Source organism: Asparagus officinalis, chromosome 5 (assembly GCF_001876935.1).
Source record: "Asparagus officinalis chromosome 5, Aspof.V1, whole genome shotgun sequence".
In the NCBI taxonomy this organism is placed as follows: domain Eukaryota; kingdom Viridiplantae; phylum Streptophyta; class Magnoliopsida; order Asparagales; family Asparagaceae; genus Asparagus; species Asparagus officinalis.
The window spans coordinates 72,614,416-72,623,654 of NC_033798.1; positions in this window are offsets into that span (position 1 = coordinate 72,614,416).

Genomic DNA, 9,239 nt, shown 5'->3' on the forward strand with positions numbered 1-9,239 from the left:
AATCCTCGGGAGTTCAAAGTGAATTCCTTCTATACATTTGAGACATGGGCAAGCCAGCTAAATGATTTATGTGCTGATGTTGTCAAAGATGAAGCGTTCTTCATATGCAACTCTATTGGAGCTAAATTTGGATTTTTTTTAATGGCCTACAATAGTGTCCTCTCCACCCACTCCCTTTTGGAGCACACCGATGTAGCTGTTCTCGACAATGAGGCTATATAATGGCATCTGTAGGCGTTCCCTTGACATTGAGCGCCCAACCTACACCAATCTCAACCACCTTGTTTCTCAAGTTATCTCATCTCTGACTGCGTCCCTCAGGTTTGATGGCGCCCTCAATGTGGATGTTACTGAGTTCCAGACCAACTTAGTCCCATACCCAAGAATCCACTTCATGCTTTCCTCCTACGCTCCGGTCATTCCTACCACGAACAGCTTTCAGTCGTAGAGATCACCGACAGCGCCTTTGACCCTTCCTCTATGATGGTGCAAAACATACAAAAGGTAACCTTATTTGTGTGTACATATATCTGTAGAAAACATGGAAAATGGGGATGAAGGTGCAAAAATAACATCTGAGATCATAGTGATATAAATTCAGGACTTTATTGATGAGCTTGTTTGTGGTGCTTAATCCTTGCAATTAGGAAAATCCATTCTGTTACTTCAAATTCCATTTGCTTTCTTTACTATTTACCTACTAGTTAATTATGCTGTAATTTTTTCGATGGCAAATATCATTTTCGTTTTTGCTTGATTGGTGGTTCTTATGATGAATTTGTCAGACAACATCACGGTTTCTGTGGCAAGTTTCATCCTTCTTTTAATGTCTAAAAACTTGATTTGTGGTCCTTATGATGAATTTGACAAACAACATCAAGGCGCCTTGCTGACAAGAAAATTGCGAAGTTCCAGAAGAACATCACGAAGAGGGGATTTGTCCCTGAGACAACTGTGAAGAAAGGAGCTGACTATCCTGAAGGACCTATTGTGCTTGGTTTCTTCGTCTTCGTGGTCATTGGATCATGTAATTTCTTTCTCTCTTTAGACTTCTTTTCTTGCTTTCATCTACTCATGTTGGAGTTAAAATTTTCTTCAAAGTTATTCTATGCTTACTTGTGCTCCAATTTAAAACCCAAACAGATATATAATGCGTACAGTTTGTAAGCATATGTCCACATGTAGTTGCTTCATATATCAACAATTAAGTTAGATAAAGTCCAAATGTAAAATGATTGTGCTTCGGTAAGACATTCAATTGAGTTCTTCTTGCAAGGTTTAGTATATTTTATGCAACACGTTCCTTTTTTGTTTTTAAGCTTTATTATTTTTCAAGATTATTTGTAAGGAGAGATGCAAGGTGCAATTGATCGTTTTGAAACAGAGTATAGAAGCACAAATAAGGATGGGACTTGGGATCAAAGGAAAAATGGGTAAGTAACGTGTCAATGATGCATGCTTTTATAATATTTAAGAATATAGGTGAAACTGATATTATTGTTCTAAAAAGGATTATATTGATTAGGTTGTAATTGATAAGTTGCATATGATTGAACTGGACATATTTTTTTACTTATAGGATCAAATGATAAAGATGCTGAGCAGATACCACTCAACCTGATGGAACTCGAACAATGACACATGAGGAAATTTGTGCAAAAGTTATCAAAGTCAAATCAGGCTACATTAAGGAACTCGAACAATGACACATGAGGAAATTTGTGCAAAAGTTATCAAAGTCAAATCAGGCTACATTAAGGGTTGTGGTTTTGGCCCTAGACCACCACCATTAAGGTTCTCGTTCTTCGATGAGTGAAATGTCTGAAAAGAATAAAGAGTTGCAAGAACAGCTTCAAGAGACCCAACAACTTGTAGGAACTCAACAACAAAAGATCGATGCGCAAAATGAGGTAATCCAAAGAATAGAGGAGCAAGTCAAAAAGTTTGAGGAGTTTATGACTAATTTTTTCAGGCAACATCCATCAGCTTAGTATTCTTAGTGAACTTAAACTTGGAGAAATGTTTCTTTGATCGTGTTGTATTTGTTATTGCTTTAGACTAGCATTGTTACTTATGGTAGAAACTTGCTTTATTTATTTTAATTGTTTTGATGTACTGTGGTGACAATTGATGACAATTATTTATATTTTGAGCGTTTTTCTCGTAATAACATTATTATTGATGAAATAAAAATTTCCTCATTATAAGTATACTTGTTACGTCGTCAAAAGAATATTTCCTCGTTATAGAGTATACTGCTTATGTTGACAAAAACATATTTCCTCGCTATAGTGATACAACCTATAACGGCAAAAGTAATTTTCCTCGCTATAGACCATATAACCTATATCGACAAATGTAAATTTCCTCGTAATTGAATTTCTTTGGCGAGGAATATGAGGTACAACCTACAACGATAAATTTAAATTTCCTCGTCTTTGAGTCCCTTTACTGAGGAACTGTTTCCACGAGAAAAAGGTACATATAATGAAGAAAATCAATTTCCTCGTTAATGATTTACCTTTGGTGAGGATCAATTTCCTCGTTGAAAGGTACTTACAACGACGAAAATAGTTTTTTTAGAACTTTTATTATATATAAATTAAATATTATTCACATATCATTGGCGAGGAAACCGTAGTTTAGCGATGAAAAAGGCATGAGATTAGGTGAGGAAAAATATCGAGGCTAAAGAGTAATAACGAGAAAAGAATATATTCATCGCAAAAAGGATTTCGTGAGAAATTATAATATTCCTCGCAGAAACTTTTCTTGACCACCCTACCGCGAGGAAATGGTGACCAAAGTTTTTTCCTCGCAAACACACTACGGCGAGGAAATCTCGACTTTCAACGACAAACTTGTTCCTCGCGGATTAGCATTTCTGTTGTAGTGATTGTAATAATATTAATAGTATAATGATTCTAATAGTATTTGTTAAATTAATAGATTAATTAATAATTATAAAATTTAGTAAATTATTTATTAATAGTGTAATAAACTAATTATGAAATTAAAATGTAGTTATTAACAACATTATAATTATGCTATGTATAACTTTATTATATTTATAAAAGAGAAGAAATTATTTAATATATATATTATTATTTTAATAAATTATAACAATTATCCAAACTATAATAATTAATCATATAGTTCTTTATACACAATTTTATCATATATTTATTCATTTAAGCAATATTGTAGTTGTTCAGTATTGCTATACAAGTAATTTCATTATTTTGCAGCCAACAAAAAATTTAAAAAACATAAAACAAAATAGATATGCTCTCGTGCAAAGCACATTCACTATACTAGTATTACAAAATAGATAATTCAAGCTACCTTTCATTAACTAATGTAACTAAAAATTTTATTTTAGAGATAATACACAAACCCATGTACTTTACAAAATTGAGATAGATAAGAAGAAAAAAATTTTTAATTGTATGGATTCTAAATCTCCGTGAGATTAAGAGAAACTTTGTTTTTCCTTTTTCTTTTGACCTTGAGATTCTTCAAACCTAAATCATTAATTTTTAAAGAGGAAGTATTCTAAAAGTCTCCGTGCCATAAACCAAATCTAAAACAAAAATAATAATAATAAATCTTGGGTCGTAGAGAACGACGATTCTAAATCTCCACGATAAATTTTCCTTTCCCCGCTTTTTTTATAGATTTTTTTCTTTTTTCTTTTACAGTGTCCAAAATGTCGTAGTTACCTATGGCCATTTTATTCAAGATATCTCTTTGTCATCCCCATTATCCAAAATACGTGTGGAGATTTGAAAAGAACACATTGGCAAATTGGCATGTATTATAATTTTGAACAACTAGAAAAATTAAGGGTCGATGGAGCCTAGAGTGGTGGCTTAACTTTCTTGTGAAAGCTACTAAAACAGTCTAAATATAGTGCTAAAGATATACAGGTGAGAAGGACTATTTGCAATTTACTCCGAATTTATCTATATACTAAAGCTATTGGGGTTACCATTATTCCTAAGCTACAATGCACCCAATAGTTTATTATTACTAGTTGAGATGCACGTGTAATGCACGTGGTTGAATATCATGAGTTGAGATGCACGTGAAATGGGTGTGGTTGAACATCATGATTATTTAAATTGATAAAAATAGAGTAAAAATAAAAAAAAAGAAAACAAAGTTTTTTTTGCGGGATTGATCATCAACTCAATAATCTCTTTCTCAAATAAAATATTGTTATTGTTTCCTTCAACCCAGACTATGGCCACGTGATCTACTATTTATGAGTTATAAACACATTAATCTAGTACAACATTTCTATTTATTAGTATCTTGAAGTCTTCAAAAAATGGGTGATCATTCAATTCGCAAAGGAATTTTACATATAAATTTACTTGCAATATGTCCATTAAACTTTTAGTTATGGTTTGACTCATATTCACGTTAACTTTTAGTTGATGTTTCACTCATATTTATATTATCTAATATTCTTATTCAATTTTATAGCTCATTCTCTGTATCATAGAAGTAAAACTAAAAGTATGAAGATTTATTTTCTTACGAAATTAGAACATGGAGATTATGATATATTTCGCTATGTGCTCTAAATATAAAAATTTCTTTTTTCTTTGATGCAATATCCCTATCAAATCTTATCCCAAACGATGTGAATGAAAAATGCTATAACTCACTTGCCTAGGGTAATTGTACTGTATATAGGACACATAACTCATCTAGAATATCCATATCTCTTAAGTGGATTTTGCTGTGAGAGCAACATATTAGAGGCTCGTATTTAAACTTTTTGGCTCTATAAAAGACACAAGAATTTAGAGTGCCTAGCTTATATATCGTAAAGAACATATCAATTCATGAAGAATTTTTTCTAATAATGATATTATTACAATGATATTACTGTTTAATATTAAAATAATTTTATTATATAAGATTATATAATCTTTTTAATAAATTATAAAGTATATATATGGAAAACTCGATGCTTATAGCCAGTGGTTGGGCTCCACAAAATATGTTAACCTTATATTGTAGTTTGCTATTTGTAATACTGTTGACAATGTCATTGCATTTCCTCTTTATTTTATTATTCATATTTTTCTGATGTAAGTTCTCTTTTTCTAATCATTCAATTGGCTATATTTAGTTTTTATAATATCAGAGGATAGAATATTCCCTTCTATGTAAAAAGTGTTGACCAAATTTTCTTAAATAATATATACACATAGTAGCAATAGTATATATTTCAGTACAACTCAAACATTAGCTTGAAGCCATTTAGTGTGAGGTCCTTTCTATGCTAGAATGGTGATATAGTGATTACACAGTCTAAAAGTCAAAAAAAAAATTCTACAAAGAAAAAGTAATTTAATATGTCAAATTAAGAACTAATTTATAAAATGTACATGGGCAATGCAGATAACTATAGAAAGAAAGGTATATATCTTCATAAAAAATCTATAGTGAGTGACCAACTATAATCATCATAAATAATTATTATTTTAATTACTAATTTGATACGCGTAACTGTGGAATAAATCTTCAGCAAAAAATAGGAATTGAGATTGTATTATGGTGTAGGTAAATAAATAAATGTTATTAGAGCTCCTCTTTATATTAAATTTAAAATTAATAATTTAAATTATTAAGCACAAAATATTAGCTCATGTGAGAAAGTAAAGTAATCAATGGTCTATACAAGTATATAGTCAATGAATCAAATGTATTAAAATTATGATTACCATAGTCAAAATTATATGGTGGGTTCATATTAAATACAACTTTAAAAAATACATTAAAGTCAAAATCTTTTTAACTACTATATAGATTGTCTGAAAATTTTTGCATATATAAACTATATTGTCTAGAAATAGTGATGTGCACACTTAACTATGGTCTAATAATCTTAAGAATGACTTATTCTTCAATATCATCATTAATTGATGTATATATGCATTACATTGAAAACACAATGAAAATTTAGAAAACTACAAAATAAACACCCTCAAAAGTTTTAAAAAGTATAAAAAAACATCATAAAATTTATAATTTACAAATACACAAAACTATTAAACATTACATTAAAATTAAGGATTTATAAAAAAAATCATTGAAAATTTTCAAACTTTAGAGGGGTAAATTACAATGTACTAAACTTTAAGGGTGTTTGTTGAAAATTTTAAATTTACTAGATTTTTAATTGTTTACGTTCTTTTCAAAATAGTTAGGGGTAATATTTACCATGAAAAGTTTTTCCTAAACCTATACTTGTAAAAGGTATATGTTATTTTTTGCAAAATTTTAAATTTTTAGGGGTTGTTACTAATTTTGCATAATCATTTTAGTGTCTATAGGTTAGAAATTCTTAGATGTTTTTTTGTAAATTATGAATTTTAAGGATTTTTGGTAATTTTTTAAACCTATAGATGTTTTCTACAGATTGTAAATTATTTATAGACTATTTATAATTTCTATGCTTTCAATTTACTAATGAATTTGAAATTTTTAGAGTATTTTTTTGTAATTTTTGAAACTTTAAGGGTGTTTTCTATAAATTATAAATTATGTAGGGGATATTTATAATTCCTATATTTTTAATGTAATGTTAGGTTAGAATTTATCAAGATTTTTGTAAAACTAACAATTTTGAAGGTTTTATTTTATATTTTGTAAAATGTTCTGAGTGTGTATTACAAATTCCATAAATTTTTTAGGGTTTTTTCTGTTATTTGTAGGTTTTTAGTATGTTTATAGGTTTGAAAATTTTAAGGTATTTTTTATAAATTTTGAATTTTTAGGAGTGTTTTTGTAATTTTTAAAACTTACAAGATATTTTTTCAAAGTCAAAAAACTTTCAGCTTCTAGTTAGCATATATTTTTCAGATTTCTTATGTAATTGAGAAAAGTAAAATTTATAATTTTCAAGATGCTTTAATAAAATTTTAAATTTGTAGGGACGTTTTTGCAATTTAAAAACTTGGAGAATATTTTTTACAAAGTCAAAAAACTTTTAGGTGCTGGCTAGCATATGTTTTTTAGATTTCTCTATAAACTGAAATAAGTAAAGGATTTGAATTATATAAAACATATCTATTTTATCCAATAACATGTTAAGTCTCATTATGAATAGAATAAATAATGTGGTTACCAATTCAAGGAAAACATGATAATTAGAATAGATTAGTATAACAATGTAATATTCAAAAAAAAAACTAAGGGTAATATTGACCATAGAAAGATTTTTCCGAACTCGTACTTTTAAAGAGAGTATGATTATTATTATTATTATTTATCTACTATTTAATATTATACTATCTACTAAATTTTTGGAAAATTTCATTGTAGCCGGGTACTGTAGCTTTGAAAACTAAGATGGCAACGAAAAAGGCAATACTAACTAAACCATAATAAACCTCATAAACCACAGTAAAACTACAGTTAAAAGCAATAGTCAAAAAAGTAGTGTCTTCCCTCTATCAACAACAAAAGAAATATAAACAAGTGTGTTTGTAGCAGCTAATAAGAAAACACACTCATATATAAAATAGTTGTTTATTTTAGGAGAACTCCCTTTAAATGATAAATTTCTAGAAAAACATATGTTTTGTCTCACCAATGCTTAATTGGAAGAAGCAGATAAAAATAAAAAATAAATAGAGATTTATTTTTACTTTGATTCCCCCAAAGTTTATCCACTTTTTCACTTTAAAACCATGGGATTTTTCAACACTTTCATCCCCTAAATTTTCAATGTCATTTCACTTTGCTACCCCAAAGTACCTTTTTACCATTTTGATATACCAAAGATTCAATCTTATTTCACTTTGATACCTCTATCTATATATCGTTATGTTTTCTATTAAATTTGTATCACATGCTCACCAACTCGGTAAAAAGAGATCTAATGTATCACATGTTAAGGACGTAATATAAATTTAGTAGGAATCAAACATAATATGGACGGGGCTATCAAAGTGTAACTTGATTGAAACTTTGGGCTATCAAAGTGTCAAAGAAATATTTTGAGGGTATTAAAGTGAAAAAAACTTTGGAGTGTCAAAATGTTAAAAATGTACTTTGATATATCAAAATAAAAATATCGGTAAGCTTTAGGGTGCCAAAGTAAATAAGCCAAAATAGAAAAAGATTTGGGTAAATTTTAGAAAAACCCCTTTAAATGATCGTTCTTCATATAGTCCTCCCCGACTCTAATCTTTAAAACGCCCTCAAACTCACATTATGTTTTCCTTATGTTTTGGTTCTAAAAAGAATCCACCTTCAACATTATTAACGTGCAGCGCAGTTTTTCACATGTGTGCAATGTTGGATTAAATCTAATTGTGGACATATATGTTACATTAGTGTATAATGTTATCTTTAAGGTTAACCCGCATAAAGTGATCAATTAAGTCAATTAGGTTAATGGGTATTTAAATATGTCATGGGCTAATTGTGCAGATACCAGACTGCAATTCTAATTTTATGAGGGGCTAAATTAGAAAATTGCAAATCTATATAAAGGGGTTATGGTCCCTAATCTAAAGGTTACGTTCTCTATTCTCTAATCCCCATCTTAAGAGAATTCTTAAAGAGAAACCTTTCAGATTAGAAGATCAACTCTAATTCAGATCCGTACTCAAATCATCATGGATTCAGGTATTGCTCCCGCTCTTGTGTTTAATCTCTATGAATTAATCACGGCTAAATTTTACAACAAGTGGTATTAGAGCCTCTTTGATTAATTCTTAGAGATTTAAGATTATTAAATTAGGGTTTTTTTTATCTTAATCTTGTATTATTAAGATCTGTTGTTCGCTGCACTGTAGCATGCACGAATGAACAGTAAAGTTCATGTTTTTTGTTTTGTTTTCTTTCGGCTGTTTTTTGGATCTCTAAAAACATGAACTGTAGCACTTTGTTCAAAAAAATCTTGTTTTGATAATCTGGATCAATTTGGTTGTTTGATCCATATTGTGTGCATCTTTATCATTTTTTTGATTCGATGATTCACATCTAGATTAATTTTCAAAATCAAAATCAAGAAATAAATTCATGGATTCAGTCATCGTTCGCTCCGCTCCTCGCCGACGATGTTCGTAGGCGGCCCCGCTGTTAAAGGAAGACAGCGGCGGCGACATCAGGAAGCCCTAGGGTTTCGAAACCCTAGGGTGCGGGAGCTTAAGCGGCGGCGGCGACAGTTCAGAACGAAACCCTAAGGGGTGTTCGTGCAGGAGAACGTG